We start from the raw sequence: 14370 nt of genomic DNA, 5'->3' as shown, positions 1-14370 counted from the left end.
TTGAGCATGCCTCCCCTCTAAGCGGAACTCAACAGCCAGGTTGTTTTTCACAAAGCAAACCCTCCACCCTCCAAAAAGAGAAAGAAAAACTTTTTTTAAAAAAAATATGCAAAAAAGAATATTCTTTGCCCATTTTCAAAACTTAGAAGGAAAAATGAAGTTCAAATATTGGCAATTCCACTTCTTCTATTCTTCTAGCATGTTATCAGCATTAATGATTAATGATATTCCCTTTTGTTTTGTTTCTTTGGATGTGATGGAGGAACTTGCCGATACGCTACTAAGACATGGCAGGTGCAAGACTAGGCATGTCTACTTAAATTGTCCCGTTTATCTTTCAGCTGGTATTCAAGAAACTCAAAGCAGTTTACCCAAGTATTATCATGTCCTTATGATCTTACAAGTCAGAAAAAAATAATGTTCGTCCTTGCAGATGCTGTCTAAGACATGGAGCATATCCAAGGAAAATATTAATACAAATGCCAAAACAAAGCAGCACATGGTTTAATCTCCACCACACATTATGGCCCATATTCTTAATATGTTAAACACTAAAAAAGTCCCAGTAAACTATAAGAGAAAATGGTTTTCATCGGTTTGGCATATGACAAATTGAGTGATTTGTCATATCTCCAATGCACTGGTTCTCACTTCACTGGAGGCTTCTAGAACATGGAGGAATAGAATAAAGCTTCTAGAAAGTGTCAAGCTGATATGTTATGCAAAAATAACAACTGAAGGCCACCGTGACAGCTGAGCTTTACCAAAACATTAAACCAATGAAGAATAGGTTTTCAGTATTCAAACCACAGCCCCTCCTGGCTAAGAACCAGTTCTGAATTAAGAAGCCCATATTTGAAAGGTCTAAGATAAAGCCCCCAGGGCAATGAGTTGCTGTCCCCAGCCAGCTGGTTTTGCTTGTGAAATGCTTCCTCTCATGTGGCCATATCCTCTGTGTGTTTTAAAGCAGCACTACTTCCAAGCTATCCCTGACACAAAAGATTGTGCTTGAATAAGGAAAATCACTGAGTTGTAGCACCTCTACCCAGCTGCACCATTCTCATAGTCTGTGCTCTTGGGACTTCTCATGTTTCTAATAACTAATGCTCCATTGGAGGATGAGCTGGAACTGTGTTAAACTGAATTCTGCTGCCATGGCCAGGATTCCCAATCCCCAACTAGATTATTCACTTAAAGATCAACATACTAGATTATGGATAAATTCCATGTTAGGGTTATTGATGCATAATGTTAGTCCCCTTCCATCATTTCCTTCTGAACTTTGTTATAACTCTCCAAAAATGTCCCTTTAGGCTACAGATCTTTAACCAGAAAATGTAAGACTTCTACCAGATGCCCATCTGTCATTTTATCTAATCTTTTGAGGGTCCTTCTCAACCCTTAAAATTTGGCCCAACTGCCCTCTTTCCATTCTATTCAACCACCCAGCACTCAGGCGTCTCTCCTCTGTGTGTGTACTGTAAGTCCTTATCTACCTGCCCCTGTTAGTCTTCTCTTCATCTTTTATTGAGATGAAAACAGCACTAGTGCATTTAGTCAACGTGAATAAAATCCTGCCTTAAACATCCCTGGATCTTTAACCTGAAAGGAAGTCACTTAAAGCCTGTTTCCTCGTTAGTAACATGAACATGCAAATCTGGCCCAATATAGCCCTTCTCAAAATGCTGGGTAGTTCCCAGCCACCAAGGTAATAACTTCAGTTCTTTCCCACTCACATTTGACATGTTCTCAGGGGCATGCCCAGCTTTTTTAGTCACTCAGGGGAGTTGCAGCTAGACTGAGGGAAATGTATAATTGCTGCTCTCCCCACTGCCATGTGTCACAAACTCTGCCTTGATTTTTTTTTTTTAAAAAAAGAGCACTTAAAAAGCATTGAAGCTAAATTCCTTGTGATTAGCCTGACTCTGATTCCCTATGTCCACCCAGACCACAGCCTCCCCCCAGTAACGCCCCCCCCCACACACACACACTTTATTTAATCCCCAGAAATATTGAATAACCAAGCTCTCTCTTGCCTGCAGTCCTTGGTACATTTCCCCCTCCTGCAATGCTCTTTTGTTTGTTTGTTTGTTTAACTTCTAATCTTTCTTCAAGTCTCAATTCAAATTCTATTCCCACCAGGAAAACTTCCCCAAAACCCTCAGGCAAACTGTAATTCTCCTACACCCATGCTCTCCCCACAGTTACATACTCCCTTACAGCAGTTGTCACTGTGTTTATTTGCAAGTCTGGCAGCCCCTAAGATGCTAAACTCCTTTAGGAATTGTGTCTCTTGATCTCATCTCCATGATGTGCACAGTACCCAGGACACCGTAGCTGCTCAATAAATGTTAGAAGGATAAATTAATGTTATCAATCTCTTCCACAAAACCTCTCTAAAAACTACAAATAGAATCAACTACTATTCAATTTTGTAGCTGTGTAAATAAGACATTCATCTCCCACATTCTTCTGGCACTATGTCTATAATGAGGGCTGGGTAACAATGTGCTCAAATCATCCTACGCCAAATGTAACCCCATCTACAAACATGAAAAGTGACCACATATGTGAAGTTCACATAAGTCTTGTGGAGTTGTAGAGGATCAAGTGGTGCAGCCATCTAACTTGCATTCACTGGAGTAACCTATTCCACAAGTAGGTAACAGAGGGGAAAAGACAAAGATGGCAACTCAGAGGCCCTTGGAATTAATGAGTTGTACATGGGCGGGGGCGGGGGGGGGGTGAAGAGACTGCTGTCTAATGTCTGGCCACATCCCTAATTTTAGCCAGGTATTTCATTTCAGTGAGAAAGCTCATACCAAAAATCCATCTCCATGGTTGGGAAAAGAATTCAGTGCATATGTATCAAAATGGAGAAGTGATGATATGGTTTTGTTAACAAAAGCAAGTACGTATGTAAACTGTACAATTAAATGCCTATAGATGCTCTAATCTAGCCAGCAATATAGTCAGAATCAAACCCAGATGTGACCAGCAGTGCAAGTAGAAGAAGACAATCTTCCTCCTAATTTAAGCTCCATTTCCATATCATCATAAACTAGTAATATAGTATGCAGTTCTACTACAAATGCTGAGATCACAATAGCCTTGCAAAGTACTCCTGAATCTCCAGACATGCTACTCAAAGAAAAGCAATTTTTATTTTTTGCTGATAAATGGTTTAATCAAAGCTAACAGATGAAGTAATATATTTTGAGAACATTCTGTTGTTCAGATCACGGGGTCAGTAATTTTCTGTGGTGCAGACACATCATGGTGTAACTGAGCGTGTGTTGGGGGATAAAGTGGTGAGGAGAGATGACATAGATTTTCTGCAAAAGGTAGTAAAATACGTTATAAGAGGAGAGAGGCATCAGGATTGGTAGTTTTTCTGTGGTTTTGCAGAAAGAGAATAAAATGTCAAGGCAGCATCATGCTTCTAAAACACACACACACACACACACGCACACACACACACACACACACACACACACAAGCATTAAGGGTGGATGCTAAATTTCAATATAGCTTTCAAAATTCAGCTCATCCTGAATATGGTCTGAGGCCTAATTGGGCAAATGTCACTAAAAATAATGATCAGGTAGTCAGAAATACCGTTGTGTAATTTGCACAGTTCCATTCTGTAAAAGATGATCCCTGGCTACATCTTGGCAAGACCGATACTGCTGTTTGTGGCCGGCCAGCGCTGCACCACACCCAACCTGTACAGCTGTGCATCACGCACTGGCGGATTGGCTTCATATTTCTGCACAGGTCTGTTTTATACGCTTGAGAGCAGACACTTCTAGAATTATGCCAACTATAACTTCTGGTGGAAAAACTCAGCCTGTGCTCGCATAGCATTGCTAAGGGATAATGGTAGTCACAATGGCAGAACACTCATGGCTTTCAAATTATTCTCACATACACTATCCTTTTGAATCTCCAACAACCTGGGATGCATATAGGAAAGGCATTTCATTTTACAGATGAAGACACTACAGCTCAAAGAGGTTAAACAGCGGGCCCAAGGTCAACTAGCTTTGAGGAATCTAAGATTCCAGGTCTTCTCTCAGTTCAGGACTCATGCCATTCCTCACAGCTGCCAGGAGAAGGAGCTCGGCAGACGCTAGGTCACACCAGTTATCTCACAGGCCTACCGCCAGGACATTGCTAAGTCTTCTAGCTCCTCATCTTACAGAACGCTGGTCTGATCTTAGACAGCCTCAGCTCACACTTAACTTTTTTTAACCTTTTGTAATTTTCCCATATGGCTGCACCTCCTGGAGGCAGGTTATGGAACTAAGTAGGGCAGAAGTTCTAGGGAGATGAGCTCCAAGGTGTGGGTTTTCTAAGGTAAACAACAGTCCCAGTGTGCCCTGTTTGCACAGGACTTGGGGATGAAAACAGGAATGAGGGCTCTCCCAGGAAGTGGCACTTTAAGTACCCAGGACAGTCCCAGGCAAACCAGGTTTGTAGGTCATCCTAGTTTTCCAAATTTTAATGAAGCATCAGAAATAAGGACTTGACTCAACAAAAATGTTTGGAATGTTCTGCACTTCTATTTCCAGTTTTCCCATCACTAAAAACTTACAAGGATTCACATGAAATGAATCCTACTTTGAAAGATTCAGGCCTAGCCGGTTTTGCTCAATGGATAAGACATCAGCCTGTGGACTGAAGAGTCCAGATTTGATTCTGGCTGAGGGCAGGTACTTTAGTTGCAGGTTTGATCCCTGACCCTGGTCAGGGTGTGTGGGGGAGGAAACCAATCCATGTGTCTCTCTTACATCAATGTTTCTCTCTCTGTGTCTCTCCCCATCCCTTCCACTCTCTCTAAAAACCAATGGAAAAACATACTTGGGTGACGATTAAAAAAATAAAAGAAGAAAAGAAAGATCCAGTGTGGGCAAAAATTGAAATGGAAATGACCCTTCACTTACCCTTTATTTTACTTTCAGTCATTTCCTTCTTTTTTTAAAATATATTTTATTGATTTTTTACAGAGTGGAAGGGATAGGGATGGAGAGTTAGAAACATCAATGAGAGAGAAACATCTACCAGCTGCCTCCCGCACACTCCCTACTGGCTATGTGCCTGCAACCAAGGTACATGCCCTTGACTGAAATCGAACCTAGGACCCTTGAGTCCGCAGGCCAACGCTCTAGCCACTGAGCCAAACCAGTTAGGGCCAGTCATTTCCTTCTGAATTGTTAAGTATTTAATGCTTAATAATAAGCTAAGTATTAGAGAGTTGAGTAAACAATATTAGTGTAGATAGACAAGCAGAGAAGCAACCAAACTTTGGTGTGAAAAGGACACAGGAGCTATAGAAAGACAAAGAAATGACTTATTGCCGACATGTGTTTTGGGAGGAGGAAGGAGGAAGTGGACAATCAGGGAAAGGATTTTGAATGAAGACACGTTTATGTTGATAGAACTTAGTGGAGTATATAGAAGGGAGGGTGCAGGGCTTGAGCTGGGCTAGAACAGGACATCTGACCAAAGAGCAAGTGGCACAAAGGCCAGGAGGCAGGAAAAAGATGAAGCATGGAGCATTCATAGGGCAGGGAAATCAACAAAGAAGAATCAGGAGATGACAATACAGAGGTGAACATGAAGGCCTTTGCATCACATGCTAACAAGTTAAGGCTTTATCCTGTATGCAGCTGGGAGACTGAAGAGTCTTAAGCAAGGCAAAGGCATAATCACATACACTTTAGGAAGATATTCTGCCTTCCATGTGGAGAATAGGTTTCAGGGAGGAAAAGATGAGACTGGAATCTAGGAATACTGGAACAGTTCCTATAAACTAAAGGAGGGTAGCCTATGCTAAGATAGTAGTAGTGAAAATGGAGGTAAGTGAATAGATTTTAAAGATATGAAGGTCATAGAATGAACAAGATATAGAGATTGATTGAGTATGGCTTATAAGGTAAAGGAAGCAATCTAGGATGCAACTATATATAGCACATCTATGTATCCATGATGAATTTGTATTTTTCATTCTGAAAGCAGTTGTGAGCCATCCACACAAATTTTGCCTAAGCCATAAATAAAAAGGTATCCCTATTTTATTCCCTATTTTTTTATTCCCATAGCTTGAGATTCTGTGGTCATTCCCAGCTATTACCTCTTAAAAATAACCAGGCAAGCCGAAACTGGTTTGGCTCAGTGGATAGAGTGTCGGCCTGCGGACTCAAGGGTCCCAGGTTCGATTCCGGTCAAGGGCATGTACCTTGGTTGCGGATGCATCCCCAGTAGGGGGTGTGCAAGAGGCAGCTGATTGATGTTTCTCTCTCATGGATGTTTCTGACTCTCTATCCCTCTCTCTTTCTCTCTGTAAAAAATCAATAAAATATATTTTTTAAAAAATAACCAGGCAATATGTGGTTGTATGTGTAGGTCAAAACACTGCCTGGTGTAGCTGGATTCACAGCCAAAATAATGTATCCTCATCCATTTGTCCATCAACCAACATTTATTGAGGCCTTCTCAGTGCCTGTGGATGATCTAGACACTGAGGGAAAAAGATGACTGAGACAGAGTCCCTGCCCTCAAGGAAACCATATCATAGGTGGGGAGACAATTACAATAAAAAGATTATTACAATATATGTGATCAGTGCTAGAATACAGGGAAACACAGTCATGTGGGAGCACATAAAGGGAGCAACTTACACAGGCTGTGGAAAAATGCTGATCCATGACGGCTTCTGGAACAGATGATGCCCATTGTCTTTCTCTAGGCCTCTCTTAGAGTCTGTTGTGGATTTCTAGCTCATCCATCTCCCTTTTCCAGTGAGTTCTGTACAAGAAAGACTGAGTCTTATTTATCACAACCCTTGCACAGTAGATGCTCAATAAGGTGGATGGATGGATGGATGGATGGATGGATGGATGGATGGATGGTAGATGATGAAATGAGTGAAGGGATAAATTGATATTGACCTGACCTCAAAGGATTGAGGAAGAATGGCCATCAATTCCTGGAAATTACCAGGCAAATAGTGCTTTATGGTGAAAGGGGATTTATTGAAAAGGTACTGGATTAAATGGGCCATTGGTTCAATTTTGTTGTGTAGAGTTTGACCCTTATCAGTTGATTCTTATTTAGTATTTATTGAGCCAGATTTTCTCCGTTCTTAAGCTACTCCCTGAGAGAAGGTTAGATACTTCTGGAAACTGCATTAACTTCTTCAAGCCACTAGGGTACTGTTCAGTGAATTACTTTTCAGTAATTAAAGAGGCTGCAATGCAAAAACACAATGTGCTGAGAAATGGAGAGCTAATCTCTCTGCCTGCCTTCTCCAGCTTCCTGTTTCTGATGACTGAAGAGATAGGGTGCAAATATGTGGGGATTATAACAATGACAGTCAGCTGTGGTTTCATCTAAGAACCTACAATATTCTCTTCCTAAAGCCCATGAATTTTTCACATTAGAGAACAAAGATTAGCAGGATCAAGTGACTAAAGTACTTAATGGCTCTAATCCTCATTCCTGCACAAATTCACTCTGTGGTTTTGTACTTATCTCTTTCAAACTCTTTACCTTTTTGTCCTTCTCTGTGCAGCTATAGGGTGATAAGAGTAGTTGTGGGCTCTGGACAACCTACACCTCTCATCTTTTTTATTCTAATATTTTTTTAAAAATAGTGCTAGGTGTGAATAGCTGCCTATCTTTTTTAATGCTTGTATACATTTCTGAAATGTATTCATTAAAGAGATATGATCTGCCCTCCCTGCCCCCCACCAACCTCTCCCCTTTGAAGCCAGTGATAGTCATTTTCCATTTTCAAACATCATGTGCTTCTAGTTTGCATCTTTAATTACCTAGGGCACTGGTCTTGTTTTATATGACTTACAACATGCAGTTTTGCCCTTAGTTCATTTAAGCAAAATCATTCCTGGTTGGAGCCAAGACATATTCAATATATAATTACCTGGTGGGTCAGGGCTCTGCCGTTTTGTCATTTTTACTGGCATTTTCTCCATTATTGCTAAGTACCAAGCAGTATAAGCTGTCAGAGCCACATGGCTGTCCTGAAACTTAATTTTCCTAAATTGCACAATTCTTCAGAAGCAGCTTACCCCCTAAGCACAGTTTCCTTGACAAGGGGCAAATAGGGTTAAACTTCAAACTGAGTTATAGAGAGCTTACCAAGAGCAGTGGTGGGAGGAAGCAATTAAGCAGAAGTTGGGTGTGCAGGCTGCATGAGACTTTTAGAGACAATACAGAATTCTGTGTCAAAGCCTTTGAGTAGCAAGAGGTCTTAGAACACGACGTGCTGAAGTTCAAGGAAGCAGGCAAGGCAAGAGGAAGAAATGCTTATGAAGAGCCACTGTGTCAAAGACCGTGTGCTAGACATTTTATGTGTTAATTCTGATAATAACCTATTTTACAGATGAAAAACACATAAAAATGTTAGTGGATTGACCAGGGATACACAACTAATAAGTGAGGCAGTCTCATTCAAACCTGACTGCATACACAATGTTTGTGGCATTAACTCACCCGAGAGATGGTAGAAAGCAGTTTCCTGTGACAGAAGACTGGTAAGCTAGGATAATTGCCTCTTGAACAACACAGGTTTGAACTACAGAGGTCCAGTTATACACAGATGTTTTTTTCAATAAGTACTATAAATATGTTTTCTCATGATTTTCTTAACATTTTTCTTTTCACTAGCTTACTTTATTGTAAGAATACGGTATCTAATACATATAACATACAAAGTATATATTAATCAACGGTTTATGTTATCAGTAAGGCTTCCTGTCAATAGTAGGTTATGAGTAGGTAAGTTTTATGGGAGTCAAAAGTTAGATGTGGATTTTTGACTGCTTGAGGGGGTGGTTGCTACTAACCCCTGAGTTGTTCAGGGTCAACTGCAGTACAGCCTCTCTGACTACAAGTCCTGGGAAGTAACAGGGGGATACAAAATGCCTAGAGTTTATTGTTTCTTATCCTCCCCCTACTACCCTCAGTGCTACACACCTGCTTCCTACGCACCCCAGTGATCTGAGAGAAGCATCGCCTTGGTATTTTCCTATTCTGGGTAATTCTCAGTTCTTTGCACTTACTTCTCCTGAAGACAAACACCTTGAAATCGAATAAGCTATCTGCTCCTTATCACCTAGAGAGTTTGAAAAGCCATAATTCATCGTAGCCTCTTGCTTTGTATCAGCCTCAAACACAAACTGCCTGTTCCAAATTTTGGAAGACAGCAGACTAAGATTACTGACTGATCCCTAAGTCAGAGGGTCATAGTGAGTAAATGCAAGCCTCAGAGCACTCTAAAACATGGCTGCTAATTATTTGAAGACTAGAGGGTCTTCAGCCTGGCCTGCACCCTCTCACAGTCCAGGAGCCCTCAGGGGATGTCTGACTGATGGCTTTTCTCCCCCACCAGGCTTAGAAAGGGGCAGTGGCAGGAGAGGCATTAGAGTCCATATGGGGAGTGGGCCTAAGCCGTCAGTCAGACATCCTTAGCTCTGCAGCGGAGGTGAAAGCTGGAGAAGCTCCCACCACTGCCGCTGCACTCGCCAGCCATGAGCCCGGCTTCTAGCTGAGCAGCGCTCCCCCTGTGGGAGCCCACTGAACACCAGGGGACAGCTCCTGTGTTGAGTGTCAGTGTGCATCATAATGACCGGTCATTCCACCATTCGGTCTATTTGCATGTTAGCCTTTTATTATACTAGTAAAGGATTGCCTGACAATGTTTACAAACCCATCCTCTCTTAACCTTACTGAAAAGGATACGAAGTTTTGAGAGTTGGTTTTAATAAAGTTTATTACTCTGACACCATTGGGTATCTCTGTTTTCAGCTGGGTTGAAAAGTCAACGTTAAAGCCCTTTTATTTATGAACACTAAATCCTCTGATCAAAAGAAAGTGGTTTCAATGACTCTTTGAGACTAACAGCTTTATTCACCTCCTGCACATCAGGAAGCATCCGAAGACCAAGGAATGTGAGTGGAAGGACAGCAGGATTGGAGTCTCCTAGGGTGAGGGGAAGGCAGACGTATATGTCCTCGTGGTCTCACTCAGGCAGAAGTTCTCATCTTTAACTGCTCTGAAACTCACAACTGGAATGTCCCTCAGGATTGTTGGTACAATCCCATCCCAGTATTCTGTCTGAACAGTTCTCTCAGGAAATGTTTTTGCAAGCCTTGCAGTTTGTAAGTTAGCTAGGGTCTGGGGGTAGGAATGGCAGCCAAAGGGGGAAAGGGAGAAAAGGAAAGGAAATAAGGGACAAAAGCAAGAGAAGTTGCAGCCCCTTTATCATGCCCGGGTTAGTCTTTTTAAACTTCCTACTCATAGTTTTAAACTTCACCCAACATCTAGACATTTAGAAGGAAGTCATCCTCCCAATATCTTTTACAACCCCTGCCTCCTCCATGGAGGCATAAACTCATTGATATTACTGTGCAGAGCTAGAAATCTCCCCCATGAGATCGAAGCCACAGTCCCCATGGATCTATGTGGAACATAAAGGAATGCATGGCTCCTCTTCTGGGATCTCTGATGTGACACGCAGTGTCTTGTTAACATTGCACTTGGAGCCAGAGAAATGAGTCTTGTTGGCTGCCAGGCTCTCTGAGCTTTGGGGATGATGATTCTGCATTTTTACACTTTCTGGAAAAATAGACCTATCACACTGCCAAGAAGACTCTGCACTCACTCACTCACGGAAACTCTGCTCCTCCGGTGCCCAGTCCCTGAACACATCAAGCAGCAAGTTCACTGAGCTGTTGGAAGCTTGGGCACTAAAGACCCTTGGATGTCCCTAAATACTTGTGCTATTTGCTTTCCACTGTTTATTTTGTAGAAAACAGTTCATCAGTTCTCTGTGCAAGATGTCAGTTTAGCCTTCCATGTAAGAAAATGAGAGAACTGGGAAAGTTTAAAAAAAAAAAAAAAAAAAAACTTTGTAAAACAAGAGAGAAAAAACTGAAAGGAAAGTTTTGCTATTGTAAACTGCAATGTGGATGCTAATGCCTCTCCTGCCACTACCCCTTTCTAAGCCTGGTGGGGGAGAAAAGGCTCTGGCATAAAAGTCAGAAGTTCAGGTCCCACTTTCCCCTTACTAGCTGTTTGACCTCAAGAAGTTTGAATGACCTCTCCAGGCCTCAGCTTCCTGGCCGTCAAACTTACAGATGATCTCTGAGGTTCCTTGCAACTTCAGGCTTTTATGATAAAGAATAGGCAGAGGAACAGAACAGGGGGAGTGAGACCAGAAGTGGGACCCGAGAGAAGAGGCAATAGAATGGAGGCCCTTTAGACACAAAGCCAGCATGAGGAGACAGAGTGCCCACTTTTTTTTTTAATTTTTTTTTTTTATATAAGGGACTGTCTTTCCTAAAGTGACCCTGAACACCTCAGCTCTGAGGAATATACATATCTGAGAACTGCTACTATTCTAAATGATGAAATGAACCACTTAGACTAGAAGTAGAGATTCCACTGAAACCAACCAGACTGGTTATGGGGTCCTGGATAGTGGGCCTTTAACAACAGCTTGAGTAGGCCCAATGTGTCTGAGAAAGAAGAGATAATCTCTACTTAACAATGAAATAAACTACTATAAACCTAGAGAGGACATGTTAATAGTGGGAGAGAGGATAATTTGAAATGATTCTACTAAAATTAATTATCTTTCATTTATATTTCAAAGTGCAGTCATAAGATATATACATGAAATATGTAATTTGATATGCGAGTTGCAAATATCATTCAAGCATTGAATAACCCAAAGCAATGATTGGAGGTTTCCCTTGTACGTCCTGGCTATAGTTAAGGTCTATTGTTAGTTTCATGGCTGAAAAGCAAACAGAACATCAGATCATCAAAATATAAAGAACAAGGCAAAATAAAAGCAATTAGTACCTTGTGCCAAAGATGCTGAATTTTTAAGCTTGAAAGGATCCTTGAGACCCATCCAACTTCCTCATTTACAGATGGAAAATCTGCTGTGGGAAGGTACTTACACTGTGGAAGCATGAAGGGCTTGAAGTAGTTTTGCTTTACTTTCCTAAGAAAACAAACATTATTGCCTAAGTCCTTCCCACCTGAGTATCATACAGACTCAGCTCTAAGCCCCAAATTCACATTAGCAAATATACTATATGTGAGATTTTTGTCTGATTTTGCTAGATTTTAGCCCTCAGTCCTGAGGTGGTGGCGGGGTAGACATTTAATAAACAAAACCACCTTCTCCGTGCTAGACTCTATGCTATATAAAGGAGAGAAGCAGAGATGGCAGTGATCACTGCCCTAGTCAAGAAGGCAAACGTGTGAACAAACAACAGGGGAATGTTGAAAAGGCAACAGGTGTACAGACACAGAAATGACTAAATCTGCTTCAAGGACCCGAGGCTTCTACAGAACTCTGTATTTTCACGTGTATAAAGCACTCCATGCATTTGGTTCCTAACCCCGGCAGACGCGTAGCTACGGAAGGCCCCCTTAAAAGATACGATGCCTATAAGTGCTGCACAAAGCCCTCCAGACCTCGTAGAATGGGTAAGTTAAAAATTTAGGAAAAGCTCCCATTCTGAGAGGATCCACAGGCAAAAGGTGACAAGGGCACATGATGTATCATAGGAGTTCGAGTAGGATGCATTACATACGTTACAATCTTTCTGCCAATTAATATCTCACACAAATGTAAAACACACCAAGGACCCCCATTTTGGAAATACATTTCTCCCCACCTCCCAGTGGTGAAACCTGCCAGACATCAATCGCCCTGCCTGCCTCTTTTGGCTGGCCTGTCAATAACGGGCACAGAAGACCCAAAAGGAAGAAAACAAAGGTTAAAATTAAAGCATTATGTTTCTGTCAGCTAGACAGCACAGCTTTCCCTGGAATCCACATGACTGCTGAGAGGTACTGGAGAACTTTAAAAATCAGGTTGTCACTTGCTATTTCGAATTGAAATAAAAAGCCCATTATATTAGTTGTTAACATTCTGAATAATACTTAAAAACAGTAATCTGCTTATAATGTATCTTCTACTATAACGCCATTATTTCTGGAAAGCTTGCAGTAAGACTAAAATGGCCTTATTCCAACCACCAAAATCAATTCCTTTGTACAAATTTGATATAGGAAGCCTGTGTACCATTTGCAAACACTCACTGACCTATGAAGCCTGGCATTCGCACCACAAAATTTAGACCTTATTTGATGAAGTTATTGAACACTGAACTCATCTAAGGTTTGAAAGCAGTCATACATACTCTCACCTTTTCTCTTTCAGAGGAAGGTTTGGATTGGAGGGAAATCAAGTTATTGTTTGGATTTGGGTAAAGACACATACTGTCTAGACTGCACTTAATGAAAGCTGTAAGTTAATTTTGAGATGCTGAAGGTTCATTGCCAAGTAGAAATGATGGAGATTTTATCCCCTCAGATCAAACAAATCTTTTTTCTTGTGCTTTGTACAAAAAGGGGAGAGGGCAGGACACAGGGGCCATGGCCATATCCAGGGGTCTAGAAGTGGGCTCTGTCATGGTCCATCTCTCACAGGTCATCCAGGGTAAGGTCAGGCGTGGTGTGGATATACTTGACCCACTCGCTACGCTCCATGGTGCTCAGGCACAGGTAGCCTTTGAGCAGCTCCCTGTGGAGGATGTCCCCCGAGGCCTTCTGCAGAGTGCGTGAGTCCACGTGCAGCATCTGGAGGGTGCAGGGGTTGAGGCCAGCGTGGTGGGGCAGCATAGTGGTCAGCACATTCTGCAATATCAGTAGCCACTGGTAGGTCTTCTCCTGCATGGGCAGCCGGAGCCCGATGCCACCATCCAGTGTGGCAAACCATGTGATGTGCTTGTTCTCTGGCACAACCGACTTCTTACTGGGCTCCTCAGCAGCCCGCCCCTTCCCCAGGCACAAGGTCCTCCAAAGGTGGGGAACCCACGGGGAAGTCTGCCTCATGCAGCAGGCGCATGCCACCAAAGTTAGCCTTGGCCTCAGGCAGGTACATGTACACTATCAGGCCGCGGTCACAGCCAGACACCTGGAAGCCCAGCTGGGCGCTGTCCATGGTGAACTCCGGCTGTACACTTACAGGAGCTTGGCGTCTGGGACACAAGCCGCAGCGTCTTGATCTCCTCCTGGTAGTACAGCAGGGAGATGCTCTTCATGACATCTGAGGGGCTGGGGTGAAGTTCTGGACGCTGATCATCTGGTGGATGTACAGCTGATGAAGATGACTTTTAAAAGGCGATAGAAGTGGGGTGAAAAAGATAATGTAATATCTGAATAGGAGTCTATTTCCTTCACTGCATTGCTGCTTAAAAGTTTATTTTCATATATGCTAATCTTAGAATTCAGAGGAAATGAATGGTGCACAAAACTATCTGC

At 42.2% G+C, this 14370-nt stretch overlaps 1 pseudogene; it reads right to left on the bottom strand.

Moving 5' to 3' along the window:
• Nucleotides 1–13530: 13530 nt before the first annotated feature.
• Nucleotides 13531–14150, bottom strand: LOC103289641 (cleavage and polyadenylation specificity factor subunit 1-like; annotated as a pseudogene).
• Nucleotides 14151–14370: the final 220 nt, after the last annotated feature.

This window comes from Eptesicus fuscus, chromosome 8, assembly GCF_027574615.1.
Source record: "Eptesicus fuscus isolate TK198812 chromosome 8, DD_ASM_mEF_20220401, whole genome shotgun sequence".
Classification (NCBI taxonomy): domain Eukaryota; kingdom Metazoa; phylum Chordata; class Mammalia; order Chiroptera; family Vespertilionidae; genus Eptesicus; species Eptesicus fuscus.
Note: the sequence above shows the minus strand (reverse complement) of the source record. Positions and strands in the feature narration are given on the sequence as shown.